The sequence below is a fragment of the Cryptotermes secundus genome, unplaced genomic scaffold, assembly GCF_002891405.2.
Source record: "Cryptotermes secundus unplaced genomic scaffold, Csec_1.0 scaffold26, whole genome shotgun sequence".
NCBI lineage: Eukaryota > Metazoa > Arthropoda > Insecta > Blattodea > Kalotermitidae > Cryptotermes > Cryptotermes secundus.
Genome location: NW_019743656.1, coordinates 851,197 through 876,151, shown reverse-complemented (window position 1 = coordinate 876,151; position 24,955 = coordinate 851,197). Strand labels below are relative to the sequence as shown.

The following is a 24,955-nucleotide window of genomic DNA, read 5'->3' as shown; positions in this document are numbered from 1 at the left end:
ATTATACTGCAATTGGGTTTTAGCCCGGTGGCAGTAGTACACAATAGGACACAACAGACAAGTAACACACATTACACTAAGTGACAACACGTTCAAACAAAACACAATACACAAAACACAACAATAAGGACATCCTACCACAAGTGAATACAAACCAAATACGATTAAAACTACAACAATTACAGAGAAATACAAACAACTGCAACAAATACAACAACAAGGACATCCTACCACAATGAATACAAACCAAATACGATTAAAAATCGTACGGAATATCCGTTGTTATTCCCATCTCAGCACCATTATCCATGAGCCCTGGCCCTGCACTTACCAGCAAGTTACATGTTGAAGCCAAGTTTCAATTTATACGTGTGTCTACCTGTCTTGTCTATCTCCGGTTAACGGAACCAGTCAGGGGCAATAGAAGCAACCCGCTTTGCGATCTCCAGCTAGCAGCAAATTACTGCAAAGTCAGCCGTGATTGAATGTATTCAGTGGATCACGAACAAGTCTGCAAATGAGACATGTCTGGATTATGTTCCCCACCCCTTTCTGCTGCCATCATATTTCCCCTCAGGGCCCTAAACTCGGGAGAGCTGCAAATTCGCGGGAACCTCATCCGCCACACAATTATTGCTCCGGAGAATTCACAAGTGATGCCACAAACAGCGCNCCCCCCCCCCCCCGCCCCCAAACACAGACTGAGACTACTATCTCAGTTGAGGTAGCGACGTAATGAACAGAACAATTGTCACAGAATTTTCAGTATTACTATTATTTGGTTTATCGTTGTACTGCAGCACAAGTAATAGTTTTGTGACTTAGACTTTTGCCAAGCAGTGGAAAACAAAACTGTGGACATAGATCACTTATGCATTATAAAACCGCATTAAACGGGAAGTCCCAACTTCTGTAACTTTCCCTGCTTCCTCCCGCATTCCTTTCCGCTTCCGTGTGTTTCGAATGATACATTGAGGCCGACACTTAACGCCATCTCCCACCAATAACACGTGCTAATAATTAAGCCGTCTTCTTCACCTACGAGTAGTACACAACACTACATATACACGTCACAATATCAATACTCTGAAAACGGACAAGATACAGTGCAAACAAAAATACTGACGTTCGTTCGTGACCTGTCACATCACCTATGTTCACGCAACGTCATAACGCTCGGCAATTCGTTGCTATAGGTAAAAAGGTAACAGGCCGTGGAAGTCCATAGGGTTCCGAGACGTCGAGGCTCCCACATTTTCTAGAAAATCCGCTCATAGATGGCGGTAAGGTTGTCACTCTTACACGCCGCCCGCCTTTAACTCCCACGAAGATTCCTGGTACTCATTTCTGTTAGAGGCTGAGTCCACCTCACCGGGACTCGAACCCGCGCCCTTCGGGCTTGTAGCATAATGCCTCAACGAACTACGTTACTATGTGTCCCCAAAGTTGTCCCTGTGCTTAGCTAATTAAACACTAAGCTACGAAGGCGTATGGGGGAGTGGATGTACAGATCCACATGCTTATAGTACTATCTTGTGCAGAAAAAGAAATGCTTAGACGGAGACGAACGTCTGAAATCTGCGCCACATTTTACGGCGCACAATTCTGAAGAGTTCCCATAGTGGGGTTTTCCGTTAGTTACAACAGAATCGAAATGACGGCACAGCCTCATGACGGAAGGCAACAGCGGTGCACAACACTGAGACAAAGTGGGATTTGTTTTCTTCGGCTCAGCAACACATCAGACTGTCTACTGAGTCAAAGGCTGCCAATGTAGTGCAGTCATAAAGTCGAATATCAATCAATCAATCATGTACAGGAACCTAGCAGGAGTGGGCGTCGTGTCACAATGAACAGTGACGCTTCTCAGACAATTCAGGGACGTAGCTACGCCACTGCTCTTCCAGACAGCCCTAAAATGACGCAAATGACCTCAAATATAATTAACACAAAATCGGTTTCAGAACTTTCACAATTATCCCTTTAAGACTACAGTTATCCTGTCTTGCCTCCTCTGCGAGCTACTTCGTAATCTTAATTTCTTTTCCTTAATATCTCCGTAATCTCTTCCTTCCATCTCTTTCTTTACATCTTATATCTCCCTCCTTCATGTCCTCAATTTCTCTTTTATCTTCTCCCTTAGTCTTCTGTTTCTTTCGTCTCTTCCTCCTGTTCGGCTTTCCACCACTCCCCTTCGAGACAGGACCCATAGAACTGTGTGTTCAAAGTCTCAACGGGTCACACAATTTTAGCTGCTAGGCTCCACAGTGCACAGTGACGTCTTCCGGTCATCTGGTCACACCCTCACGGCTTCAGACTCTTGTCTTATTAACACCTTGATTTTAAATGGCTTTAGAACTTGGTAATTAATCTTCAGAGAAGTTTTAGAAAACTGGACGCTGAGGAGAATATATGTCCCTGTCCTTAATTCGTTAAATAGTTAAGCACCACGCCATGAAAACGTACAGGCGAGCGTTATTGACATCGGCATTAGATCGAGGTGAGTAGTCAGCTACACGCCCCGGCAGCTTTACCCTCATGGACAGCGCCCCGGATATCCATTGGATAAGAGGCTGGGTTCGTCCCAGAGCCGGTCTGGACGCTGTGGAGTAGAGAAAAATATCTTGTCCTTGCCAGGAATCGAACGCTGGTCGTCTAACCTTATTATCATCATCATCATCATCTTCATCATCGCGGTTTACTGTGAGTGTAATATAGAACACATAAATGCAATCTGTGGGCAGAACCTAGAGCTCTGACTGACGCAATCTCATGTATTAATCACTAACCTTGGAAGGGTAAATTGCAACCGCAGATTATAACAGAACAGTGCAAACAGCTACTTAGGCCACTGTTACACTGACAAAGTGTGACGATATCTGCGTTGCGAGTTGCGTGTCTATAGCAAGAAGGCGCACAATACGGCACAAGCTTTTTAATTTCCTGTCTCTCTGCCGAACAATACTCCTGGCAGATTCTGCACAAGTTCGTGCCCGTTCCTCACAAATTTGTCGCTGCTGACACGTTTAAAAATCGACAAATTCTAATCAATTACTTCACCTTGTCGTTTCATTTATTAGCGCTCGATGTTCCCTTCCTCCGCGTGTTCATGTTTCCTTCTATATGCATACATAGAAAGGTTCTATAAGCGAAAGCTGTTTATTGTCATTGGGCGGGTTCGGTTCACCACGGAGATGAAGCGTCGAGCGTTGACCCCTTGCATGGAAATACACGTAACTGTGTAGCAAGTCCCAAACGAGAGAACATGCTTTGATTTCAGTGTATCGTGTGTGTCCTCTGAATCCTGATAATATATTGATGTTCACGTGATTTACGATTGAATATTTTGCGTGTTCATAATTGAGGAGCTACTTGAATGTAAAAGTGGCGGCTCCGGTCTAGAAAACCGAGATTAACTGCCGTGGGAATCCGTTGCGCTGACCACCTGACACCTTCTATCCGCAAAATTTGGCATTAATTTCGCCGAAAAGCGGCGGTCGCTCTGTCGGTATAGTTCGCTTGTGGACTAAAGCCACGGTTTTTTGTATATTTGTTGGCTGCTATTCCTGGGAGATAGCGTTAAAGGCTGGCCTAGACCTGTCATTCGGTAACGTGGAGGGCTGGAAATGAATACAAAGGCAGAGGAAGTTAATGGTACCAAAGCTTAATATAAGATATGACGGGAATCCCCGATGAATTCTCAGTTTGCCGTTGCAAGTAACAGATAAATATACTTCAATAAAGCGGTATGTCTGTCAGGACAAACCTGGCTAGGATACCAATATTCATCAACCCTGCACTAACCCACGGGCAAAACTCTCCTGCTCCGGAGACCCAGCGTGACTGGTGTCCAGTTTCAGGCACCAGCAATTCCGGACAGCGACCTCCACCCGATAACTTGCACCAATAAACTCTTTTACATTTGTCCCGTCTCAACGGGCGACAGGCCATTTAATCCAGGTGTCATTTTAAAACAAATTCAGTCCGTTGGTAATTATTTAATTGTTAAAAGCGCAGTGGTAACTTCATGTACCACCTGCTTAGACAACGAAAATCTGCCCACAGAGTGTCTTTGTGTGTTCCATACGGGCATACAATAAACAGCGACTGTTTCCCTAAACAGCATTAACCGGATGGTCTTTGTAACGGAGACGTGTTTTGTGTTAGGTAGCAACTGAAATACAAACACTATTTGGATGGAGGTTGTCTTTCATAGGGACAACTTCCACTTCTGCTGCCGGGGAACGCAGTAGGTGACATGATGCATCCTTCTTCAAGATATCCTCATATCCTATCGACCAGCTAGCAGAGCAGTTAGGAGCCTAATTCAAATCCACAAGGAAAAATTTGAAATCGCAAGTTATGTCTTCCCTAGGGCCGCGCCATAGCTCAAGCGGTTAGTCGCTGGCTTCCCACCGCGGCGGCCCGGGTTCGATCCCGGGTCTGGTCAAGTGGGATTTGTGGTGGTCAAGGTAGCACTGGGGTAGGTTTTCTCCGAGTACTTCGGTTTCCCCTGCCAATCTTCATTCCACCAATTGCTCCACAATCACCCTCACCTATCATCTGGGGCTGGTACAATAGGCCAGAAGTGGCCGCAGTACAAGACACGTAGTCCCACCCCACTAGCCATAAAAAAATATCTTCCCTCCCGTACACGTTGTATTCCGAGCCCTACCAACTCCCTTACTTTGATCATCAAATTAACATCACCTGAACTGAGTGTGTTATGAAGCTGCTCTCGTACTGTTTCACTTTAATGAAGTGGACTACAAGGAGGAGCACCTGTTCCTTTTGCGAGATATGGCGGCTTCCCTTGTCAATATCACAAGATACAGTCACTAAAACTCTGATCGAAGGACTGAAGTTTACTCTTGCAGTCAGAAACGGTTCCAATCGCATCCAGAACTCTAGCTCAATACTCGCACCTCGCTTTAACAGCCATGGTTACCGTACATATTGGTGAGTGTACAGTGTAAATTTCGTTATACTGTCACGTGATTGAGCGTGAACAGAGATGAGGTTTGGATTGGTAATAGGGTTTATTGAAATCTTACAACTCGTAACTACAAGTAAGGACTATGCTGTCACTGTTCTACACCCTTCACAAATCAATAGAGGACACACTAGGTCTCTCAGTCTATTATAGTCTTCACTAGCCGTTGCTTGGTAGCGGGTTCCAGCGGCGGACTTTCTTCTTCCTCTGGGTTCCCGAACTGTCCCTGGCCTCAGCTACCAGCTTCTCACAGCAACAGCTCACAACAACTGAACCTCATCGGTTATATAACTGCAACTCCTAAATTGTCATGCTTAGAACATCTCAGCACGGACAGCACAGAAAACACTGTTCCTCTGTTGCTGTCTACATACAACTATCTAGTAATGGCCGTTGTATAGATGTTAATTTCGTGATCGTTGCCTAGCAACGGGTCTACATGTCACACTATTATCAGGAACTCTACATGTGCTTTCAAAGACACATTATTTTTTAAGTTCGAAGGAATCCAATTTTATTGAAGCAAACAGAGATTGTTCGTCTATTCTCTTCTCTTTTCTCAAACAGAGTTACATCCCTGCAGGCGAAAGACTTGATTTCCGGAAAATGGAACGAAGAGAACGGAGACTGAAAGAAGGAAAATGAAGTTTCGTCAAGCACTGAGCAGCTGGAAACAGGAAAATCGGTCCGTCAGTGCCACGATACATGAAAACAAGACGCAGATTACGTCATGGCTTGTAACGGTAATTTATTATCCCTCTGTAGCATTAAGAAAAATGGCAGGAGTTATCTTCCGTATAGCTGCAGTTGTCAGTACAATATTGGGGCCAGCAAGAATACCTCTCCGTAATGTTTTTGGTTGGTTGAGGCACTATGCTACAAGCCGGAAGGTCGCAGGTTCAAGTCCCGATGAGGTCATTGGATTTTTTTTCAATCTACCTAACCCTTCCAGCCGCACTATGCCCCTGGGGTCGACTCAGCCTCTAACAGAAATGAGTACTATGAATCTTCCTGGGAGGGTAAAGGTCGGCCAGCGCGTAAGGCTGACAACCTCACCGCCACCTGTGAGACGACTGTCTAGAAAATGTGGGAGCCTCGACGTCTCACAGCCCTACGGGCCTCCATGACTTGTTACAGGGATAGGTTTATCTTTAAGCTCTCTATATTTATTTATCCGTCCCTATTCTCTCTCTCTTTCCTCGCGTTAATTTCTTTATGTCCTCATGCTCCTTCTTCTCCGTGTTCTTTACGACTCCTCTCCCCGCTTCGTTGCGAAATTATATCTCGCAGTTCCTTATGCGTGTTGACAAGAGTTCTGTTCAGTAGATTGCACACAAAAGTAGTCATACTAGCTCGTGGGTTCGATGTTCATTTATAGCTTATTTTTCTTGTTTTGAAAAATATAAAATAGGCTTATGATATCTTCTTACAGTCTGTGTGTGTGTGTATCCCCCTTAACAACTTTTGTATGCCTGTACCGATCTTCATGAAATCTGGTATGAAAACCGTGCAATTTGAGGCTCTTTCTACAGTGTATAATTTTACTGACCTCATTACACATACATATTGTCACGTGATAGAGTGATGAGAGACGTCGTCTGGATTGGTGATCGGATTTCCTGAACACTTAAACACACATCTCGTGACTACACTTTACAGAGCGCTATCACACACAGAACAGTGTTCACTGCACTGCTCAGTAGCGACCTCCAACAGTGGACGTTCTCTGTTCTGGGGCTCACGTCCTCGAAGCCTGGAGGCCGTCACACCAACCTCCTACTCTTCTCAATGCCGTCTCAAGACTGTCCCTTAATGACAGCTGGTTCTCGTTATATAACCTCGGCACGGACCGTACAGGAAATGTCTCTTCCATTACTACGTGCTCTCTCGTTTCCAGGGACACGTGTCCACACAGCTGTTTCCTAGCAATGGTTGTTATGCTGTCACCTGTTTACATAGCTGTTACTTGGAAATGGGTCTAGATGTCACAATTCGCTTAGTGGGGGGTGGAGTCCAACTGCGTACACTCGGCACGGCGGCCACTGATTGACCTATTGTAGCCTGCCCCGGGTGCTTATGATGATGGAGAATTTGGTGGAAGGAAGATTGGTAGGGGAGACCGAAGTACTCGGAGAAAGCTTGCCAAAGCGTCACTTTGTCCACCACAAATCCCACTCGACCAGACCCGGGATCGAAACCGGGCCGCCGCGGCGGGAAGCCAGCGACTAACCGCTTGAGTTACTTAGATGTCACAATACTGAAGTGTTTGCTCTACTTGTCATATCAAACATTGTATATGCTGTAGCGAAAGGAAAGTAGACGGTTTGTTCCTCCCAGAAACTTTTGCCTTCCTACATATCTGTGGGGCTATAAGCTAAGTACTTTAGGCATTCACATCGAGACCCCTTCCCAGGCATCGCTGTGTGAATTTGAAATGCAACAGAATTGGTTCTTGAGCAGAATATAGAGGTGACCCTCTGATCCCAAAGAGGAGACCTGCCACATTGGAGCCACAAGAGACAGCATGGTGACGTAAACAAATGGGCTCGCTGAATCCCACATGAAGTCGTGTTAATGGTGTTGTTTGTGGAAGACGTACACGATTCTACAACTACATAACTGTCTGGCGATTAGAGGGCCCAATCCGGGTACACGACTGTTTAGAGATTCACTGTGATGTCGCCTGCTGCAAATGAACTGTAAATTTTTGTTTCACTCGCATTTAAACCGCATACCGCGTTACTATAGCGCCATTTTAACAGTCGAAATTGTCGGACGAGGATGTTAATGTTCGCAGCACTCCCAAGGGGTCGGAAGGGTTGGGGCAGAAATCAGCAAAGCTGCAATCCATTTAGCTGATTTTGGCAACACAGGATTACAGCTGCATCAATTACGTCCATTTTCACGAAGCGACCCTACAAGGGGATCGGACCAATAACCCGAGTGCTGTCCATTTCCACGTGCAACTGCGTGGGAGAAGGGTGAGGGGTGCACAACCTGGCTGTGTGAGCACAAGAAGGGCATTCTTTGCACCCTGCGCTCGCCGAATAAAACACTAGACGCGAGTGAACAGTACTATGTTCTGGGATGTGACGCCGTGAATTTTGATAGATGTTCGCGAAACGTATGTCAAGAAAGTAAGCATCAAGACACAGAAGGCAAGAAGAGGGAATATTGCTTGTTTGGCATACACAGTATGCGCCAAATTACAGTACTGAAACTCGCGCAACGGGGCAAAGCTCCAGCTGCACGTGTTCCCAGTAGTGAAAAGGAAGTTGTGCTGTGCAGTTGTTGGAAATGGGTCTCTCGACGGAGGAAAAAGTATTCGTAGTTGAGTATTATTTCCGCTCATACGGAAATGGTCGCCAGACAACTCGCTTCCTTGCTTTTGAGCGACCAGACGTTATCGTCCAGAAACCGCTACACAGTACACGTGTGACGATATGGTGTGCCGTCTCAGCATACGGTATATTAGGCCCCTATTTCATTGAGGATGAGGAAGGCAATGCTCTTACCGTCACCCAAGAACGCTACAGGGACATGGTGATCGGACCATTTCTTCAGGATTTGAGAAGATACTGTCGTGCAAGGGGCCTTTCCATGAATAGACAGTGGTATCAATAGCACGTTTTTTCATTTCAGTACTGTATTTTTGGCGCATACTGTACTTCCACCTAGAAGATTGAAGCTATACGTTCCTCCGAAACGTCAGTGAAATTCTACCCACCTACACGGTGTCATATCAGTCACCGATGTCAGACTCTGAAATCTAAAAAGGACTTAAGGCTTCAGCGAAGCTGCACAGACAGACAGGCGGTGGCTAGACAGAATGTAGCACTGACCGAAGGAGTAACTGTTTGTACTCTGGGGATCTACAACTCACAAGGTCGCACTCTTAAACATCATGGTCAACCTCATGAACCTGTAGTTTTACCCGCTGTTTTGTGAGGAACTGAAACTTGGAGAGCACTGTGTTCGAGAGGAGACCTAGCTGGGTTGATAATACTCATCTCAATAAAATAGGGACTGGTTTCAACTGGCTGAGGATAAGGTGCAAGTGGCTGTCTCTTGTTAACAAGGTCATGAAAACTGAGGGCGATTTTTTCGTCCAACTGAGCGGCCGTCAGCTTCTCAAGAAGAACCCTGTTCTATGAAGTTACTGAGTTGTTGGGTACCACGTCTTATCCCACCATTGCACGGTCGAGCCAGTAATCGTTTAGTTAGGAGCTGGCTTTACGCGATGACATATTAACAAATGAAAGGGTGAGGGGGGTTCAGGATGGTTTGTAGGGAAAAGACGACGGAGCACTGAGCCAATTGTTTCATTCAATGTTAAGGTGCGGCGCTAATCACTGAACACACAAAATGCACTGGACGGAAGCCAAAATTGAGACTTGTCTGTTCCGAACAAGATGGTGATATATCCATCTAGTGTCAAGCTGAAACGCTTGTGACTCACATTCCGCAGGCTCCTAGGTTCGAGCCTTGGTCTCGACACAGTTTACGATACTTTAAATTGTTATGATTTTGCAGTAAATTATGCACAGGAGACGTGTACTAAATTTGCAAAATTTGGTGTACGGTCAGTGCCACTGTGAGGAGGTCTTTAAAAACAACTGTCATGGGCTTTCTGAGGAGGTAGCAGGTTGCAGGTACATAAAATTATTGATTTACTGCGCAGTCACTAACGGCACAGAGTAGGCCCACTTGCGATATTCTGGTAACTGGAGGGACGAATATCGGATAATAAATTATTATCAATACAGGTTTACGAAACGTGCGGCTGACAGCGGGCAGACAGCCCCCCCTCCCTCAACACATGGCACCATTAGCATTTCAAACAGGCCCCCCCCCCCCTCCCACAAAACCGCGCATGAATAACACTGGACAGCACGTAATCAATATTAATTATCACTTACAGATCTATACACAGATATCTACCGGAAGGCCGCCAGTTCGATCCCCGATGAGGTGGATTTTTTTAAATTTACCTAATCCTTCCAGCCGCTGTATGGCTATTGGGTCGACTCAGCCTCTAACATAAATGAGTACCAGGAATCTTCCTGGGGTAAAAGGCAGCCAGTGCGCAAGGCTGACAACTTCACCGTCATCTGTGAGCCGATTGTCTAGAAAATGTGGGAGCCTCGACGTCTCACAACCCTATGGATCTCCACGGCCTGTTACAGGGATAGCTTTACTTAACCTCACTGCTATCTGTGAGCCGACTGTCTAGAAAATGTTGGAGCCTCGAAGTCTCACAAATATACGGGTCTTCAAGGCCTGTTGCAGGGATAGTTCTACCTTCAGTGGTTTTTTCCATGACCTCGTGAAAACATTAGGTATTTTTTTCAGGCAGATTTATAGAATAAATCTTGATACACACTCTGCACAAACCATCTCTGAGGGTAGGCAACTTTGCGCAAGAAAATTCTTGCGTGTTCAACGAGATCTCCAGCAGGATAATTCTGGTTACCACCTATGTTAAGAACAGGATATAGTAATTTTCTAACGGTGACGCGACACTCCACGTCACTGTCCGACGACGTCGCACCCAAAATGATGCGTCACAGTAACAACAAGAGTGGTAATGGCATCTTCATAAAATGTGGTTAGTTGAGATATTTTTGATCGACAGTAACAAATCAAAATTTTATTCGCGGCAAAATTACCCATCGATTAAATGCGGAGATCGCTTGTTATTACTCTGAATGTGTTTGACTTCCCGTCCGCTGTCTTAGAGCGTAACGGCTTGGAACCAAAAAGTACAATTTCACTTGTTTTGTACGGGTTTCGAACTTTGCCTCTCATGTTTAAGGGAAGACGGCACACTCAAGGTACTTCAGAACAGGATGCTGAAGGCTACATGTCGACATCAGAGAGAGAGAGAGAGAGAGCAAAAGGAATATGCAGACTATTACATAACGATGAGCTTCCTTCTTTGAACTTCTCACCAGGCGCTATGATGATGAAGAAATAAAGGCATACCAAAACTCTGCATTCTGCTACAGAGCGTGTTTATGTGTTCCGTATGGCTATCACTATAAACAGCGACTGTTTCCCTGAACAGCATTAACCGTTGGTCTCTGTAGCGGAGACGCAATGTGTTTCCTGTGAGGTACGGACTGAATCTTTATATACTACTTACATAAATTTTAGAGTTCTACGTGGTTTTTAAGTGCTCTGAAAGTCAACAGCTTCCGACCTCGGAACATTGCATCGGAGGACGCTCTATTTCGCACGAAACACTCCGCAACTCTCCGCCTCTGAGGGCCAGTCACTGAAGCACAGGCGGGCTCACACTTCAGATACGTTAACTCAGAAACATAAAGGTTTTCTTTGTCTCATTTGTCGGTAGTTCTCCAACAATGCTACAGAACGCCACACCTTAATTATTTCCTTTCCGATCCCTACAAATTCCAGTTCATTCATGACGAAAGTTTTTATCCTCAGAGCGAAGTGGTTCCCTGTGCAGCTGCCAACAATGCAGGAGCCGTATGTTTTCTCTTCACTTACATTATTTTAACTAATAGAGATAAATTGAAAAGTAAGAGAACTTTGAAGCTGGGCACACAAACCTCTTCTCTCTCCGTCTACAGCCTGCTTTGTGGCGGTCAGTAAACGTCAAACACTATTACCACTCTCTCTACTTATTCACCACGAAAAGAGGAAATAAATATTCCAAGCACAGTGTTGGGGGGAGGGGGATCGAGTGGAACCCGCAGTTCTGTTCTGGGGTGGCAAGACAAGGGCCGCGCGCCAAGTGGAATTCTGATTAACCCCTTTTCTCTAGCGCCGCTGTAGATTTACCATTCACCCTTTAAACCTCCCCCTACTCTACCCCATCCCCCAAAACTTTCTCATGACATTTAGGGGTCAGGTCTCAGAGCTCCACGCTTCCGTATTGAGAATCTTATGGGTCGAGTCTGTGTTAATATTTCATGAGGACGAACGAAGGAGAAGTAACAGGTGGCTCACCACTGCGGCAACATCACCAAACTGAGGGCGAACAACAAAAGGAAGCAGAAGGGACAACAAAAGCGGATTGCTCCACGATCATTCACTATGCGGGAGGGGTAGTGACTGAAAGAGCGGCCTATGTCCACGTTGAGATCAGGAAAGCCAATTTCGGTTTCCGAGCGTGTGGCAGTTCTCGGGGAGGGGGGAAGACGTGAGAAAAGTAATATTTATTTATTCGCGGTTTATTTAACGAAGCTCCCAGTTAATCAGATTATATTACTAAGACCTCGTGCTTAGTGGATTTGACTCAGTGTGTCTGGTACATGGTTACCGATATTTCGAAAGTACATACTGCCTTCATCTACAGGATATCACTTTTACAGTGAAGATGGATGAAGCGTGTTCCTCTGAAACGTCGCTAGCCACTACCGGACTTGACGGCAGTACTTCCCAGGAGACAATCGTCTCAACACCAGTATGCGTGGTCATGAACAGCCGAAATCTCAGAAGGAATCATTTCCTTTGCTTCAGGCAAATGAATTAACTTCGGTTTTGTACAAAAACCGTTAAGGAACAAAGTTTGGAGTTTCTGATCAACAAAAGAAAATAATTCGAGTTATGTTAATTGCTGAAAGAAACGTCATCCTGAACTTCGGGTACTTTGGACTACATCTGCAGCTTCCAGTACAAAATGTACACGGAATTGGAAGATGTCGTGGCCAATCTGACTTGTTAGCACAGTCGGGATTACGATATCAGAACTGTGTCAATGCAAAAGCTTTCTCTCATATGGAAGACCTGACACAATTCCGTTTGACCATAGCTTTGTCACACTCTTAGAAGCCAGAATACAGCGGTTACTTGCCCACAGCTGACGGCTTACAAAGTAAAGCTGCGGTCACCGAACCACGGACGTCAGACAGTTCTACTTCAGCAGCCAACTCTATGACTAATGAATCGCCAAAAACTGAACTCCGCGGCCTAAGTCCGCAAGCGAACTATACCCACCGAGAGATCGCCGCTTGTCGGCGAAGTTAGTGCCAACTTTAGCGGATAGATGGTGTCGCGTGGTCAGCGCAACGAATCCCCAAGGCCGGTAATTTCGGGTTTCTACACCGAAGCCGCTATTTCCTTGACGTAGCTCCTCAATTATCGTCACGAGGCTGAGTGGACCCGGTTCCAGACCCAATAATTCTCAGAAAATCTGGTAGCGCCGGGAATTGAACAAGGGACCTCTGGATCTGTAGCCAGGAACTCTGACCACTAGACCACAGAGGCGGTCTCTTATGCGCCTAATTATAAACTTACCCAACTCAGCATTCGTGTCCGATTATGCTGATTGCTTGGCTTACATTTCGACCCTGAAGATGGAGGAGATATATTTCCCCGAAACACCGAAATTTCTTAAGACTATAGGGCATTACAACCCAGAAAACTGTACTCTTCATGGTCACTCAACATAAATTAGTTGTGTTCTATAATTTGCAGTTAGTCAATACGGTCTTTGGTTTTGGTTGGGATGCCCAGAGAAGCGAAGTGCTGATTTCGTAAAGTAGATATAAATGCTTCTTTGACACCACGGAGCTCCAAATTAATTTAAATTGCTTTTAAAACCGGATTCTTATCTCACAGAAACCGCAATACTACAACGTAATTTTATTCGCGTAAATTATACGAAGGGCACAAATTCAATGTGTGTTGAGAAGCAGGTGGCATATATATAATTACTACTCTGCTTTCAAGTTTCACAGTAACTATCAGAAGAGGCAAGCATAAAATTTCGAAGTGAAACCCAACCTTCACTGAATGTTCCACGGGGCAAATCCGTCGAGAGCAGATACCCGTAACTTCCGGCGATCAATACACATCACCCAGTATGAAGTCCTCAGTCTACAGTAATAGGGCACTAATAAGCGGTAATGGAGTGCTTCATAAATGCAGGAATATATGAGCTTGGCACGCGGATACCCTCCACAGGCGACACTTGTTAGCTCTCAGACCATAGCGGTAACTATGTGTACCATCTGCTTTAATATATCGAAACTCTGCATTCTGCCCACACAATGCATTTCTGTGTTCCGTATGGTTCTCACATAAACAGTGACTGTTTCCCTAAACAGCATTAACCTGTTTGTCTCTGTAGCGGAGACGTAATGTGTTTCCTGTGAGGTACGAACTGGATTTATATACTTAGACGGCCTTCAGGAAAGTCACCCGTGAGGTGGCTGGGTCGAATACCTCCACCGTGACCCTGCGAGTCGTAGGCGGCGACGAGAAGGGAAGTCTCAAATCTGAGACAGTAAAGTACGGTCACGAATCCCAAGGGACTCGGACCTGAAAAAGACTGCGCTGGCAAGGGTCAGCAGCATATACAAAATATAGACCCATCCTCTCGTCAGAGAGGGCGCCCCACAAAAACAAGACTGTAACTGTCATACAGCAATGAATATCTGGTCATGAGCCCCAGATGTGACTCAACACCAAGACTTACCGACTGACTGACCGTCAGTCGCAATGTGACTTTGACTTTGAGTCTGACTGGAAACCTGGAAATTTCCAAAGGTCTACATGACTTTCAACCTTCCGTATGCATGCGATTATATAATAGAATTGTACAGGAAGCAATCAGAAGTCATACAAAATCATGAGTATGGACACGTTCGCGGCATAGGACAAGGCAAAACCAAAGAAAAATCGCCCTAGAATTTCCAACACGGAAGAAATAAAATTTGTAACAATAATTTTATTTCTTTGATATTAATATTTGTCATATTTCCTTCATTTGCTTCATTTCCGATATGTTACCAAAAATCCAAGTGTGGGGGTGGGCATAGCCTGTATCACACCACCACCCCCTCCATCCATTTTTCATCCAGCACCAAACACGCAGGACGAGAAGTTCGGTTATGGCCCGGATATTCGTCGCGTCCTGCTCGTCACGTGGAGAGGGCTCGCCTGTGTGAGGCGATAACACACGTCTGTTATTTGCTGAATACATAAATAGACCCGTGAGTGAGTCCCAGCGAGAGTGTCCGCCCGCCAGAACTGATACCTGTGGGGTCATTTCACGCGTATCACCACGCCCCCTACCCCACAACTCAACCCAGTTCGGTTTACGGTTATCTTCCCTAATGTTCATTTCGGCGACACAAATCTAATCACTAAAACAGAAACAAAATATTGAAAACAGAGCAAGCGCACTTCATCAGTTGTTATTAACTGACACACATAATTATGTTCCCTCATTGCGTGCCCAAGTGTTTCAAAAACACATGCCACATATTTCAGTGGCGTTATGCAACCCAGATATGTCAGCGGCGTTGCACAGCTTGTCTGAAGCGCACTCCAGGTACGTCAGTGTGTAACATACTTCTCGCTCTCCTTTTCGTTACGTAAGCCACTTAAGCGAATATCACAAAATTGCCCATAATCCAAACCCGGCATCTCACACAATTTCACATTTCGGTCTTAAGGATAGCAGGACCGGTTTGTACTCCGGTTGGAAGCTGTTAAGGTTTCGGAGGAATTTACCGACTCTGTAATCAGGATAAAGGTATCAGGATGGGAGCAGTATCTTATGTTCCTTCGAATCAGTGGTACTAACCTATAAGATTGTAACATGAAAATCAGATCGCCTGCTTAAGAACTCTAGGGAGTCGATTAATCAATACATTCACATTATTATCAATATCTTTAAGAAGCTGCCCCTTTTAACTTTGCATCATTAAAGGGGCTTAACTGGGAAGATAATACTAAAATGAGTCTTACACTAATAGCATAAGAATATCTGGATTAAATTACTGTCAACATTCGAGCGAAGAAACTGCAGCCACTTTCTGAAAAATGAAAGAGCGTTAGCAACAGCAACCATAGAGAATTTGAGCAGTGTGTTCATGCCCCTTACCTCACTGTACACGGGGGCCGTCTGTCTGGGGGTCCACTGGGTCTAACCTGTAAAGAAGAGAATGCAGCATTGACTAGGTATCTGCCGAAACTCTGCCCCAAAACCCAGACATTATAACATAAGTTCCACCTGTTGAATCGTGTGGCGCCCTATCCCAAGGGAAGGACATGTGTGGAGAGTGGCCGATGAGAATATCCGGAACTCAGAGGGATGAAGCAACATGAGGACGAGGGTAACTGCCTAACGAGGAGCTTCATAATCCCATATTATTAGAAACTGCAATGGGCGGGGCATGTAGAACACATCTGCACCTGAGAAATGCATGAAATATTTAAGTTACGTTAACCTGAAAGTAAAAGATCAATTGGGAGACCCAGGTGTGGATGGATGAAAGTATAAAGATGATTCTTAAGGAAACGGGATGTGAAATTGTGGACTGGATTAATCTGGCTCAGGATAGGGTACAGTGTGAGATATTGTGAACATGGTAGATCTCCGAGTTCCATAAAAGGTCAGGAATTCTGAAGAGATGAGCGAATATCAGCTTTTAAATAAACATCTGTCTCATGAAATCAGTTCTAAGGCTGTTAATACTTTCGAAGGCAGCACATGGCTCTGTGAATTGTTAAGAGCTGTGAGTCCAGAAAGTTCACAGAAACGTAAGAATGGCGAACGTTCTATTCCGGACAGAAAAGTTGCCCCCGTGTAAAGAAGCACTACGCCTTTCCCGAAACAACACTAATAGGCTGGCCCTACAGTGAAGACGCGCTGTTTCCTACGAGGTAAGAACTGAACTCAAACTTCATTAACCGGTTCGAATACTCAAATAATCACAAATATAAATTTATGTATGTTTTTCACGCCTGTATGCGTGCATAGGTATGTATTCTCTTCGCAAATGTTATGCCAGCTTCAGCGGATAGAGGGTGTCGCGTGGTCAGCGCAAACAATCCTCACGGCCGTTAATTTCAGTTTTCTTGATCGGAGCCGCTATTTCCTTGAAATAGCTCCTCGATTATCCTCAGCAAGGCTGAGTGGACACCGTTCCAGACCCATTACTCCTCAGAAAAAAAAACTGGTAGCGCCGGGAATCATATCCGGGACCTCTGGATCTGTAGCCAGGAACTCTGACTTCTAGACCACAGAGGTGGTCCATAGAAAGAAAGCTCTCTAAGAATAAATAAAGGTAAAGTTGTCCCTGTACTTAACTAATTAAGCACTACGCCATGAAGACGTATGGGGGAATGGATGTACAGATCCATATTTTCTTGACCTCGGCACTAGTTGGAAGTAAGTGGTCTACTTCACGCTCCGCCCGCTTTACCCCCGGGGAAAGTGCCCCGGTACCTATTGGATAGGAGGCTGGGTGGGCCCCAGAGCCGGTCTGGACGACGTGGAGAAGAGAAAAATTTTGACCCTACCGGGACTCGAACTCCGACCCCTCCGTCGTCCAGCCCGTAGCCAGTCGCTATACCGACTGAGTTATCCCGACTCCCATGTAAAAATAAATACGTACACTTCTTTCAGACAAAGCAACGGCCAGGTAGGGACTGGCGTTAGGGTTCGCGTGTTTAATGCCGGACTGCTGGCTAGAAAGCAGTTTGCAAACACAAGGTCCTGCGACCGGCCAGCTTGATCAAGGTTTTCAGTGGGTTCCCTCTGTCTTAAAGCAAGTGCTGAGGCGGTTCCCAAGTTCCCAGTTGCTACAGCGCATTTCTAATGCAGGCTTCACCACTTAAATTCAACAAAATTAAGTTCCGTTGCTGTCAAAGTCACATTTTTTTCCCTTCAAATTAAGCAGTTCAATACTAATTCAGAAAAGCAAAACCCCGCGGCCCCTGTCCCAAGCAACTGCTTCTAACCATCATAACGTCTTCACTTTCACACTTCGCTATCAGAAGGACGAGAGGGCGAAGCCTGGGAACATTCTAAGAACATGGTGCTCTTTCTCACCCCACAATAAAATATTTCTCGCTTCTCGCATGACTTTTCACCTTTCACTTTAGCCTACTCTTCTACCACACTTTCACCCCTCCTCTCTCGTTTTTATGATGAAGGGGCACTGTGTTTCCTGTGAGGTACGAACTGTGTTATATGCATGAACCTCAGGCTCCAAAGAAAGAATCAGATCAGACGCGTCTGTAAACAAGGCACCGCGATTTCCGGCAGGCCAAGTTCTCCGAACTCGGTAATTAACTACTTCATGTCTTCTCTACATTTTCAGATGGCGTTGCGTTTTCACGATATGCAGACAGCCGGGCTGAAGCAGTCATGTTGACGGTAACTAGCAACAGATATATGTATACAAGACAGACCAGACACGGAAGCAGGCATGAATGAGAGTGAAACAGGAAGCAAATCACAAGCTCTGTAGGATCATGGGGTGTAGCGGCGGGAACACGGCGGACCGAAGCTACATGGAACAAGAGTCCTGCTGCTTGAGAAGCTGACAGTCACACAGCTGGTGAGAAATCTTCAAGTCCTCTACCGTGTTCTCAACAGCGGGACCGTATCTTGTGCCAGATGAATCCACTCTATATCCTCTCATGATTAAAAAGGTAAATTTATCCTTGTGCTTAATTATGCCATGAAGACATATGTGGGAGTGGAGGTATAACTCCACCATTGTTAACCTCGACACTAGATAGTGGTGTGTAGTCAGCTTCACGTCCCGGCCGCTTTACTACGAGAATAGAGCTCCCGGTATCCATTGGCCAGGATGCTGGGTAGGCCAAAGAGCTGGTCTAGACACTGCGGAGAAGAGAAAAATGTCTTGCCCTTACAGGGAATCGAACCCCGCTGGTGTAGATCGCAGTACAGCCGTTATACTGACTGAGCTATCCCACCGGCTCCCCACCCATTATTTCTGAACTAAAATTATATACGCTTCACCTTTCCAGTGCATGCTACATGCACTAGTAATCTCATCTCCTTGGTTTAACTCAAATATATTAATATGTAATCATCGTTTACTGCTTCCTACTGCGGACCTAACAGAAAACACCCAAAGATATTATCGAATTCATTCCGTACTATTACCAATATGTACGGTAGTCACGGCTATTAAAGCGATGTGCAAGTTTTGCGGCAAGGTTTCTTTTTGTATGAAATTCAATTCCTCATTTCAAATGTTTTAAATAAGATCAACAGACTTTAATTTCTCACTTTTTGTCATTCCTTCTTTCAGGTTTCAGCCACGGTACGTTCTGATACTGCCAGTGAAGGCGGAGGTTGTAGGACGGGTTGCCTAGCTTCATATTGTCCATCAACGTAGATATATAGGACGGCTTCGCGTACATTAAATACGAAACTATGGATCTCTCTTTAAACGTGTGGTGCATTTTTCTTTTTGGAATTGGCACATGAATCACGTTTTCCCATGTTGCTGCACAAATCAGATTCAAACGCAGAGCTGCACTCCATCTACCAATAGCTACGGTATCAGTGAAACGCGGTAAGCTGTCTGCCTTCCCCAAACTAATGTTCTGTAGGCTGGGGAAAAAATTACTGCGGCTTGCGATTCCAATATAATATACACATACACGATCATATATTTCGTTTTCATCCCCCCCCCCCATAGAATTTATCTGACAGTTGTCAACACCGCACCCGCTACACAATTGTTTTGTCTCTCACATCCCCTCGGGACAGGATTAAGAGCCGGTTTTATGAAACAGTTCGACGGGGAAGCTTCATACTGCAACGCACACAATCCATAAATCGATTCGGATCAACCAAAGGGATTTATCGGAGGGGGGGGGTTACCTCCCTGGTAACTTCTATACCGTGCGAGAATCCCCGCAAAGATGACAGCTGACTGCGAGACACAGGGTTGTTGGGGGAGTGGTGGTAAAGCTCCATCATTCTTAACATCGGCACTAGATACAGGAAAATTGTTAGCTTCACGCCCCGGCCGCTGTACCTCCCGGGTAAGCATCCCTCGGTCCTCGTTTTATAGGAGGCTGGATTGGTCTCGGAGTCGGCCTGGTAGCTATGGAGATGAGAAAAAACTATTGCCCTTGCAGGAAATCGAACCCCACTTCCTCGGTCATCCAGCGTGTGTGTCAGCCGCTTTACTCACTGAGCTATCCCTGCTCAGAACCGGTGCAATTTGGCATTGTCTCGATTGCTTTGCTCTGAGTCCTGTACATAGGCTTCCCTTTCTTACTCGTATATTTACCAGACTAAACGGCGTCATGTCCCGGAAGACGTTAAGCGTCAGCACTGTTTCTACGCGTAGTTCGTGTGTTTATTGTTCACAACTGCAAATGGGCGAGGTTGTGTGACTGACTGACGCGGTGGGATACGGAGTTGCCTGCTGGCCTGATCCAGCCACCTGATTGGCTATCTTCTGGGACGTGATCATTAGCAACTGCTTTCCTGTTCTCCCCATCGCGTTCCGTAGGACAATAGCATAACTTCACTCCACTGCCCCGCGTGTATACACTGAGCAGTGCTTCAAAAGCTGACAGTAGCTCACCTAGTCAAAAAATTCCGCCTTTTATTGAAAACGAAGCTTATTACCATGGTCACGAGAGTTCACCACTGGGTCATATTCCGAGCCAGATTAATCCAATCTACGTATTCACAAACTGTTTCCTCAAGATCCATTTTAATAAAATCGCCCCATCTATTCTTAGGTCTTGCCTTTAGGTTTCCTGCGCGCCCTTAATGAGTTGCTTTCCAACTCCTTCGTCGGGGTCTCTTACCGACAGGGGTAGGGTTCGAGACTTATTCAGAAAAAACAGCAAACCGGTTCACGTGCCCACAGGCTGTGCTGTGCGTGGGTGTTTCAAGACTTAGCGTCAGAGCCCTCTGCAGTGCGGCATGATGGCCCTTCAGGGCACGAGAGAACCACGCCCTACGCAATGCATTATAATTTATATCTTTTTTTTATTGCTAGTGGGGTGGGACTAAGTCCCTTGTACTGCGGCCACTTCTGGCCCATTGTACCAGCCCCAGATGATAGGTGAGGGTGATTAAGGAGCAATTGGAATGAAGATTGGCAGGGGAAACCGAAGTACTCAGAGAAAACCTGCCCCAGCGCCACTTTGTCCACCACAAATCCCACTTGACCAGACCGGGGATCGAACCAGGGCCGCCGTGGTGGGAAGCCAGCGACTAACCGCTTGAGCTATGGCGTGGCCTAATTTATATCATACGCACAGTGTTATCGAGAGCTGGGGTAGCTCAGTCAGCTAGTGGTCATTCATTCTCTTCTCCACAGTGTCTAGACTTGCTCTAGTGCCTCACCCATACACCTATCCAATGGGTACTGGGGGTAAGGCGGCCGGGACCGCCCACCTCTGTCCAGTATCGAAGGTTAAGAACTCGCGGAGCTATACCAGTGCATGCCGCCAATATTCTGTCCAAAAAGGGCAAGCCAGTTTTTCCAAAGGGGGAAACAAAAAAAAAATCCTACAAATTTACGTCTAAACCGTTTAACAATGTTATTACTGAAACTGATAAAAAGTTAAATTCAGAGGTATAATTATTTTTACATTCGTTTTAATTTATCGATCATATTTAGCGTATTTCTTTCTTTTCTTCAATTTCGATTTATTTTTCAGAAATGCAAACAAGCGGATGCCTTGTTCTCCGCGCCAGCAGCCATAGCGATGTCTTCACAAAGTGGCATTAAGTCCCAGGGACTTGCCTTTACGAGTACAGAATGTCGTCATGCTTACGTCAGCTGCGATAGGAACCTGGTATATACATATAACGTACAGAGCGTAATGGATTTCTGTCTCCAGAAGCTGCACTGTTCATATTAATTGTTTTCATCAGACACTCCACCCGCTCGCCGTGTGAGCGTAGTTACGGGGAGTCATTAAGCCAAATGAAGCAATTCACACGCTGTAGCTACTGCTGCATCCAGTTGTAGGCCCTGTCATTACGAAATTAGCCGCAAGATAGCACTGACATCTGCGAACACCTGCGCACACAAAGCACGACCACAATAACCGCAGTCTACATCGATTCACTTTTACCGGAATTCGGTTGGAAATCTTGTAGGAAAGATCCCACTTGCAAGACCAGGGCGTAGATGGGAAGACGTCAAAATTAATCTTACAAGATTAGGGTGAATTAGTATTTATTACGGGATGGTGCACTTACGGGTTCCGAAGAATCAGTTTACAGAGATACAACATATATATACATACAAGCCATTTATGGCCAAGATGTTAATTTGCCCGTGTTTGACGGCAATGGTTCATTGGTTATCACTAACCCTTTAAAATACACTGGTAATTTTTTTTAATTCGCTTGGTGGGGGGTGGAGTCCAACTGGGTCCACTCGGCACGGCGGCCACTGATTGGCCTATTGTACCTGCCCCGGGTGATTATGATGATGGAGAGTTTGGTGGAATGAAGATTGGCAGGGGAAACCGAAGTACTCGGAGAAAACCCGCCCCAGGGCCACTTTGTCCACCACAAATCCCACTTGACCAGACCCGGGATCAAACCCGGGCCGCCGCGATGGGAAGCCAGCGACTAACCACTTGAGCTATGGCGCGGCCTAAATACACTGGTAACTATATGTACCACGCGTTTTAGACCACTGTAGGTCGAGGTGCAAGGGCCGAGAAGGCCCACCCCTTATACATTCATACTTCCCTAACAGCAGTATTCAACTGGTCTTTGCAATGGAGACGCAGTGTTTTTTCTGTGAGACAGGAACAGGATTTCTATATAATTAGAAGAGTTGATGCCTCAGGACAGCTGAACCGAGAACTGCATCTACATAGCAGGCAACTCCTACCGTCTCTCTTCAGCTTCCAGACGGCCAACGCTCGTGAAAGAACAATGTTGTTGTTGTTGGGGCTTGGGACACTCGGGTGCCAACCATCGTGTCAGTGGGTTGCATACTTTAGGAGCGCAGTGGCACGGACTGGTGCATTGAGCGTGCGGGGGGGTCTGCCCCCAGCAACCCCCTCCCCCACTAGTGACCAGCCACTCACATACGCAGCATCAGGCCAGCAAATCATCTGAGTATGACGAGTGAAAACGATCGTAAATAAACCGAATACACCACATTTCATCTGCGACAACGAGACGTCAACTACACGTCTAATTAACCCTTTAGAGCACCACCTGCTTTAACGTTAAAAAGATCTGCATTCTGCCCACACAGTGTATTTGTGTGTTCCGTATGGTTCTCACAATAAACAGCGATTACTTCCCTAAACAGCAGTAACCGGTTGGGCTTTGTAGCGGAGACGTAATGTGTTTCCTGTGAGGTACGGACTGAATTTTTATATTGCATTTCTACCCCACGTTGCACTGCATGCTTCACAGGCAGCCCTCTCATTGGTAACATCAAAATTTCGCCCTAATATAGCCCTCCCAACGTTAGCAAAAATTTTTCTATAACGCACCCTTCAAGCGTCATAAAAATATTTAAAATAATCCGATTATATGCTCTACCTATACCAGAAAGACAAGCGGGCACTGCCTGGGAACCTTCAAAATAGGAGATAGAGTTTCTTCCCCCCCCCCCCCACTTATTTTTATTCTTCTTCTTCTTTGTATGGTCCTAACAACATACTTCGAAGAGTTGGAGGGTACCAAAAGTTCTTGCTAAAACGATAGGGGCGTGTAGCTGACCACTCATCTCCATCTAGTGTCGAGGTCAAGGAAAGTGGAGCTATACCTCTAGATGTCTTCATAGGCCACATGGACGACTTTGCCTTCAAAGAGTTGGAATATACGTACAGCGCGCGTACAGTCCTGCCTGTGCATTGCGAACCTGTTCCCTTCGTTTGCTGAAAACAATCTACTAGCACCAAACAGGGTGGCCTGGAGGTAACGCTCCAGACATATATATTCGGGAGGCGCTCCTTTCAGATCTCGGCCGGAACCCCTGCCATCTCGACCGATGTCTTTCGTGGGTTTCCTCAGTCCTTCCGGGGAAATTCATGGGTAAGTACCTCGACTAAACCATGTCTGTCTCCTTCCAAATTCTTTCCAACTTATCTAGTGTCCTACCATCCGATACTGACACCGCCGTTAAACAATTAAGAAGATAAGAATCTAGTAACTTTCTAATGATGGTATAACGATCTAATCACCACATGATGATATGTCGGAAGAGTGACGCTCTATAACTAAAGCCCCCTCCCCCTTCGATTAATTCATTCATACCGTACAAACCACATCAGTTAGCGGCCTCCGTAGTCTAGAGGTAACGTTCCCACCTCATGACTCGTAGTACGCGGGTTCAAATACCCGGCGGAGGTCGTCGATTTTTAAGGGCGGAAAAATTCAGGGAACAAGTCCTCCGGGAGGGACTTTAAGCCGTGGGTCCCGTGTCGTAGCTTTACGGCACGTAAAAGAACCTCATACCTCCAAAGGAGGTCACTGAGCAAAATTGCGGACATTTGCCGCCCCACAGCAGTCACTAATACCTCCGGTAGATGGGGGAAGCATTATAGATACCTCTCAGCCAGTAGAGCCGGTCTCGCTGGCTGGGCGGGACTGATGGTAAGCACCAATACCGGCAGGATATAGAGGCTGGTAGAAATCATAGAGGGAAGCACAATGTACAACTACAGGTCTAAGTGCATGGGGAAACCCACCCTCTCTAATAACTAACTAACTAACTAACTAACTAACTAACTAACCACATCAGTTAACGAAGTCGACAAAATTTACTGCGCAGTTTGTTCAAAATGACCAAGTCAAAGAAGACGGACTGTATTTATAACGAACGAGGAAACTGAATGTAACTTCACGCGAAGGCAAGGCTTTATTAACGGACGCCACTGCAATTCATACGAATTTATCGCTTCGAAATGGGGATTGTATTAAATACTGGTAACAAAGGGTGCGGTGGAATACTGAAGAGATTTTCTGAGGGTTAAAACGCGACTACACTACAGAATTGTGATATAAAATCTTGAGAACTGTTGCGAGGAGATTCTGAATTAGCATACTCCCACGTGTCTACCGGGTGGACAACGCGTTTGTACATGACGACAACCCACAAGCCTCATATGCCTACCGAGGGAAGGGATTTTGAATCGAACCGAGCACCTTCACGCTACGAGACCCCCTAGTGATACTTCTGCGTGGATTTACTGAATAGTTCCCAGAATTGA

At 45.7% G+C, this 24,955-nt stretch overlaps 1 protein-coding gene across 2 annotated transcripts in view; it reads right to left on the bottom strand.

Annotated features, from left to right (window-relative positions):
• LOC111874138 overlaps nt 1–24,955 on the bottom strand; it is a 611,561-nt gene that overhangs the window by 364,587 nt on the left and 222,019 nt on the right. For both annotated transcript variants that reach the window (XR_002844492.2, XM_023869365.2), the window contains exon 3: nt 15,855–15,901. The gene's annotated coding sequence lies outside the window, so the exon portion shown is untranslated. The remainder of the gene's footprint in view (nt 1–15,854; nt 15,902–24,955) is intronic.